The sequence below is a fragment of the Acomys minous genome (genome assembly GCF_964271855.1).
Source record: "Acomys minous genome assembly, chromosome: 14".
Taxonomy (NCBI): domain Eukaryota; kingdom Metazoa; phylum Chordata; class Mammalia; order Rodentia; family Muridae; genus Acomys; species Acomys minous.
Window position 1 is genome coordinate 18,451,564 of NC_140496.1, and position 6,000 is coordinate 18,457,563.

Genomic DNA, 6,000 nt, shown 5'->3' on the forward strand with positions numbered 1-6,000 from the left:
TCCACCTGACATCAGGTATGCACGTGAGGCACGTATATACATGCAGGCAGGACACTCACACACATAAATAAACTTTTTTCAAAAAATGTTGAATAAAGCATCAATTTAAAGTTTACAGATACTGAAAGAGTTGGCTCCGTTCAAGTTATAAACAGGTTTCAAGTCGCTTAACTGTGATCTCAAAGAAGCTGTTTCTCTTTTGCAGATGTAAAAATGTAGGCTGAAATAAAATAGTGGTGATTCAACCAGACTCACCTAACTTGAAATGTAGGAAATAACCAGTGAATTACTGTTAAATGCTTTTTATCCAAGTACACTAGACTGCAAATTGACTTTAAAAAGAGAATTGAGTAATGAGGCTACCAGTGCCTTTGAGGAGCCACATGCTTCGAATCAAAACTTAAGAAAGATATAGTCTGGCAAATACCACGGACAACCGTGGAAATGGATGCTTAAAATCTAACTACCCTGAGAAAAGTCAACATACGAAGTCAGCAAAGATCATTACTCTACAAACACCTGAGAGGCGAGGTCACTAAGCAATCATTCAGCACGCTCTTCTGTTAACTAATCCCTACAGGAACCAAAAAAGTTATTTTCCTTTCTACCTACGTCAGATTATTATTCTCCAAGGGCAGAGTTCCGTGCTCAAGCATATGTAGCACCAAAAGAAAAAAAGAAAAAAGTATAAGTGCCCAAAGGCTCTGCTTTCAGAACAGAAAGAAAATCCAGAAAGTATTTTGACAGCTCCCTCCCACCTAAAGCCGCTTGGCCAGCTTTAAGCCCATTTGCTGCTGAAATACACCATAGGGGTGGTTCGAAGACTTTCCAACACCAAGCCCTAACTGGGAAGCATAAACGGCAATTCCAGGCAATGAGGAAGATCCTGAGAATTACTAGAAACTGGCGTCCGCAGAAACAAGAGTTGAGAGGAGAGTGAACAGTGTAGTCGCAGGTGAGTTTTTTTTTTTTTTTTTAATGGAAAAAGGGAGGAAAAAAAAAAGGTGGAAATTTTTGGACAAGAAGTTAGTTGGAAGGTTAGTGAGAGGCGAGGCCGATGTCCGGCTCTGAGCGGGCGGCACTGCAGGGACAGGCAGCATTACCCCTGCATGTGGAAATGCTCCGAGTTCTCAGATCTGACCCGAGTCCACGACACAAGAACGCAGCTACGTGGCTCGGAGAGGACACGCGGGGGTGGGGCCCGCCCGGCCGCCCCGCTAAAGCCCAGGCTCTCTGAACGAGCTTTCAAAGGAGGATCGCACCCTGATAAAGTCAATGGGTTCAAGGAGGCCTGCGCCGGCCAGACAACGCCACAGTGGGGAAAGCGAGCGCGCACGGAAGCTCCGGCTCTGAAGCCTCCGAGGGTCGGCCCTCAGGAAGTCCGAGCAAGCCCTGGGGCTCCCCGGTCCCTCCTGACCCAACCTGGGTCCTCCGCTTCCCTCCTCCCCCCACCCCCCCCCCCACTGGCTGAGACCGGACCCCTGGGATGACAGGAGGTTTCCAGCCGAACGCTCGCAGCTGCGGCGGAGTCAAAGACACAACCTGCTCTCAGCGCCGCGAGTGACACTCACCGGCCCGAAACCTCGAATGAAACCAGCAGCTTCGGGGGCGGCGGCAGCAGTGGCAGCAGGAACCGAACATCCAAAATGGCGGCTCCCTCGGCCTCACCACCGCTACTGCAGGCGGAGGGATCCCGGGCAGGGAGGGAATTTCTAACTCACTTCTCGCGCTCTGGAGAAGACGCCGCCGCTCAGCTCCCTCTCCTCGTCAGCTCCGCGCCCCTTGGGCTGCTACCCCTCCTGTTTCCCACCTCGGATGACCCGAGAACTCGGACCCTGCCGGGGACTATTTGCCAAGGAGGAGGCGACTGCGCCTGGCAGAGCGACGCAAAGCGTAGCAAGGGTCGGGGCTGTCACTGATGACGCTAGACGCGGCTGCCGAGTCACCGCTGCGATGAGTTTGAGCTAGAAAGATCCGGCCGCTCCCAGAGTCTGCGCACTTCGGTTCCGCTTGGCGGCAGGGTGGTGGAAAGCTGTGCTGCCAGGAAACGGTGGGGCCACCTGAGGGGGCGGAGCCCGGCAAGGTAGCTGGGACAGTCCTAGCAGAGAGGCAGGTGGAAAGGCAGCACTCTTAACCAGGGTGTAGGCGGAAAGAATTCCTTATCCGTTCCCGTCCAGTCACCTTTGAGTTCTCAGCTTTCTGCTCAACTTTAGAAACATGCTCCAAGTGATCTTGGAGGCCATGGTTTTATAGTATATTCACGAAATTTTTACTAAAACAGGTAGGTGAAACAGAAAAATGGACTCCCAAGCTCAGCACCATCCCTTGTGCGTTAGTCACTTAATCTCTGCCACGTTTCAGTTCCCTTTTATGAGAAAAGAGAATCTGGACAAATGACAGCTAAAACTCTTCCAGAACAGGCTTTCAATCTATGATGGAATGAACTAATGACCTGAGCCAAAGAAAGTCTAAATAGACAGTTCCTGGGCTGATAAATAATTGCTAACTTGTGACAAGTGTTTTCCATGTGAACCTAGAGATCCTTTGATATCTTGTCCCATTTATATGGAAGGTGACCTACCTAGAATAAAATCTTTCCGATAGATTGGCAACGAAGTCGTCCAGGATGTGAATAAAACACAGCACTAGACTGAATGCCAAGGATAAGGAACTAAGCACAAATCCTGAGTTTGAGACTTGCGCGTCATAAACAGGAAGTTGCACCTTTTTCCTTAGGCATTCGTTTTTCATGCAAGGATTTCAAAATACAGACGTTGCACTGAGTAGGTCTGGATGTACGATTTGACCTTGAATTTTTGGGGCATGCCAAGTGGCTGGAAAGAAAACACTGAAAGGGCATGATCAATTTTTTTGTATTAAATATTGGTATCGCATTGCCTTCACTGTCAGATATACAAGCTAGCCCTCTAAGCCATCTCTTGAGTAAAATAGGTAATCTAATTTTACAAATAAAGCGATGTAAGACTTCAGAGAAATGGTGACTCTATCTCACACTGGATTCTACTGTAAGATGCCATCTTACAAATTAGAAAATCCATCATACCCCAAACACGTATTCCAACTGAGAGCTAATGGTTTAGATAACAGAATGCTTATGGAGTCAGACCCTCCCCTCCTGCACATCTGTACAGGACAGTCCTAGACACAGCCTGAAACTACATCATAATGCTCTGAGACAGGCTTCTGCATGAAACATGCCGAAATTAACTTAGAAGTTTCCATTTAAAGAAAAAAAAAAGTCGGATGGTGTTGGCACACGCTTTTAATCCTAGCACTTGGGAGGCAGAGGCAGGTGGATCACTGTGAGTTCAAGGCCAGCCTGGTCTACAAAGTGAGTTCAGGACAGCCAGGGCTACACAGAGAGACCCTGTTTTGTTTTGTTTTTTTAAAGTTTTCAAGAGAGATGCAAGAGAAAGGTAGCCTAAATATTCCACTTGGGAGAGTACTAAAATAGCCTAAGGGCTAACAGTAAGTGTTTACCATAGCAAACAACAAAAGAAAAGATTTTTTTCCCTTTGAGATAGGATTTTCTCTGTGGATCCCTAGCTGTCCAGAAACTCTGTAGACCAGGTTGGCCTCAAATTCACAGAGATCCACCTGGCAATACCTCCCAATGCTGGGATTAAAGGCAAAAAAGATGTTTGGTGGTTTTTTGGGTTTTTTTGGGGGGGGGGAGCGGGGGTTGTTTTGGCTTGGTTTGTTTTGGTTTTGGTTTTGGTTTTTCAAGACAAGGTTTCTCTGTGTAGCTTTGGCTGTCCTGGACTCACTTTGTACACCAGGCTGGCCTCAAACTCACAGAGATCTGCCTGCCTCTGCCTCCCAAGTGCTAGGATTAAAGGCGTGTGCTAACACCACCTGGCTTTTTTTTTTCTTTTAATGGAAACTTCTAAGTGAATTCTGTGTGTTCCACCTGCCTCTGCCTCCCAAGTGCTGGGATTAAAGGCCTGTGCCACTACGCCCGGCTGAGATGATTTAATTCTTAAGAGCACTGGCTGCTCTTGCAAAGAACTTAGTTCCCACAGGTTGGGTTCCCACATCCACAAGACAACTTACAGCTATCTCTAACTCTGGCTGCAGTGGACCATCTGCTCTCTCTTGGCCTCCTCAAGCATTGCACACATGGTGTACATACATACATACATACATACAGGCAAAATGCTCATACGCATGAGATAAATCTCTTTGTAAACTAACCATGCCTTCCTTTCCTATTAAGTTACTTTACATCTTTGAACCTATCTGACCCTTGATGTCTCCATCTGAAAATGAAGCTAGTAGGACCATTGGCATCTTTTGTTTGTTTGTTCAAGACGGTTTCTCTGTGTAGCAGGTCTAGCTGTCCTGGAACTCACTTTGTCAAACAGGCTGGCCTCAAACTCGCAGAGATCCACCTGCCTCTGCCTCCCGAGTGCTGGGATTAAAGGCCTGTGCCACCGCATCTGGCTAATATTGGCATCTTTGAGCTGAGCTGATGAGTGAACTGATACACATAGAACAGTAGCTAGAGCTGGGCGTAGTGGCCCACGCCTGTAATCCCAGCACTTGGGAGACAGAAGCAGGCACGTCTTCATGAGTTCAAGGCCAGCCTGGTCTACAAAGTGAGTCCACCAGGACAGCCAGGGCTACACAGGGAAACCCTGTCTTGAAGAAAAAAAGAAATATAAAAAGGTCTTGCTGGGCATGATTGCACTCATCTGTAATCCTAGCACTCAGGAGGCAGAGGCAGGCAAATCGATGTGAGTTTGAAAACAGCCTGGGGCCGTTTTGTTTGTTTGTTTGGTTGGTTGGTTGGTTGGTTTTGTTGTATTGTTTGTTTGTTTGTTTCTAGACAGGGTTTCTCTGTGTATCCCTGACTGTCCTTGAACTCCCTCTGTAGCCCAGGCTGGCCTCAAACTCAGAGATCCACCTGCTTCTCCCTCCCAAGGGCTGGGACTAAAGGTGTGTGCCACCACCACCTGCTCATTACATCATTTTAATTTGCTAAACATAAGAATTGAATTTTGTTAGGCTGGGCAGCCAAGGCTACACAGAGAAACCCTGACTTGGAAAAAAATTGATTTTGTTCTGAGCATGACCCAGGTGGCTAGACAAAGCATTTTAAGATAATTGCCTGGAATTTAGCATAGGTGAGCTCTTGGGGGCTTTGGAGCTCTCTGAGAGTAAGGAACACAGCAGGATGTTGCAGTCTTAACTCTAATAGAGCATCGTTATCTTTAACTCAAACAGAACATGCATTTATCATCTATTGTTTTAGTCTAAGCAGCAAGCATTGAACTTTCCTGGTTCAATGGGCCTGAGAACTTAATTTCACCTTACGATCAAAATGGAGATCAGAGTAAAATGGCTTCTTATATGCTAAGAGCTATAGTTGGTATTAGCAGTGGAGCCACAGTTAAGCTAGGAACTAAAGTAGGTCTCAAAGGAGGAGCTGTTGTTACGTGAAGAGTTTAAGATGATTTTAACAGTGCCTTTAATCCCAGAATTTATGAGACAGTGGCAGGTGGATCTCTGAGTTTGAGGCCAGCCTGGTCTACAGAGAGAGTTTGAGGACAGCCAGGGATACACAGAAATACCCTGTCTAGAAACAAACAAACACAAAAAACATTTTTCTAAACCGGGCATGGTGGCACACGCCTTTAATCCCAGCACTCAGGAAGCAGAGGCAAGCGGATCGCTGTGAGTTCGAGGCCAGCCTGGTCTACAAAGTGAGTCCCAGACAGGCAAGATGACACAAAGAAACCCTGTCTCGAAACCCCCCCCAAAAAAATTTCTAGCTATTTAACTAGTTAGTGTGTGTTCGTGTGCATGTACCATAGTATGCATGTAGACATTTTCAGGAGTTTGTTCTCTACCTTTACCCTGCGGATCCTGGGAACTGAACTCATGTTGTCCATCAGGCTCAGTGTCAAATACCTTAACTCTCCCAGCCATCTTGATAGCCCAAGTGTTTTGGCTTTTTGAGGCAGGGTTTCATGGAAG

At 46.9% G+C, this 6,000-nt stretch overlaps 1 protein-coding gene across 3 annotated transcripts in view; it reads right to left on the minus strand.

Moving 5' to 3' along the window:
- AP1G1 (adaptor related protein complex 1 subunit gamma 1) overlaps positions 1 to 1,863 on the minus strand; it is an 82,826-nt gene extending 80,963 nt beyond the window's left edge. Inside the window, exon 1 of one of the 3 annotated variants that reach the window (XM_084755809.1) lies at positions 1,722 to 1,863. The gene's annotated coding sequence lies outside the window, so the exon portion shown is untranslated. Of the gene's footprint in view, positions 1 to 1,571 lie in introns of all 3 variants that reach the window. The other 2 variants (XM_084755810.1, XM_084755808.1) reach the window with 2 other exon arrangements.
- Positions 1,864 to 6,000: the final 4,137 nt, after the last annotated feature.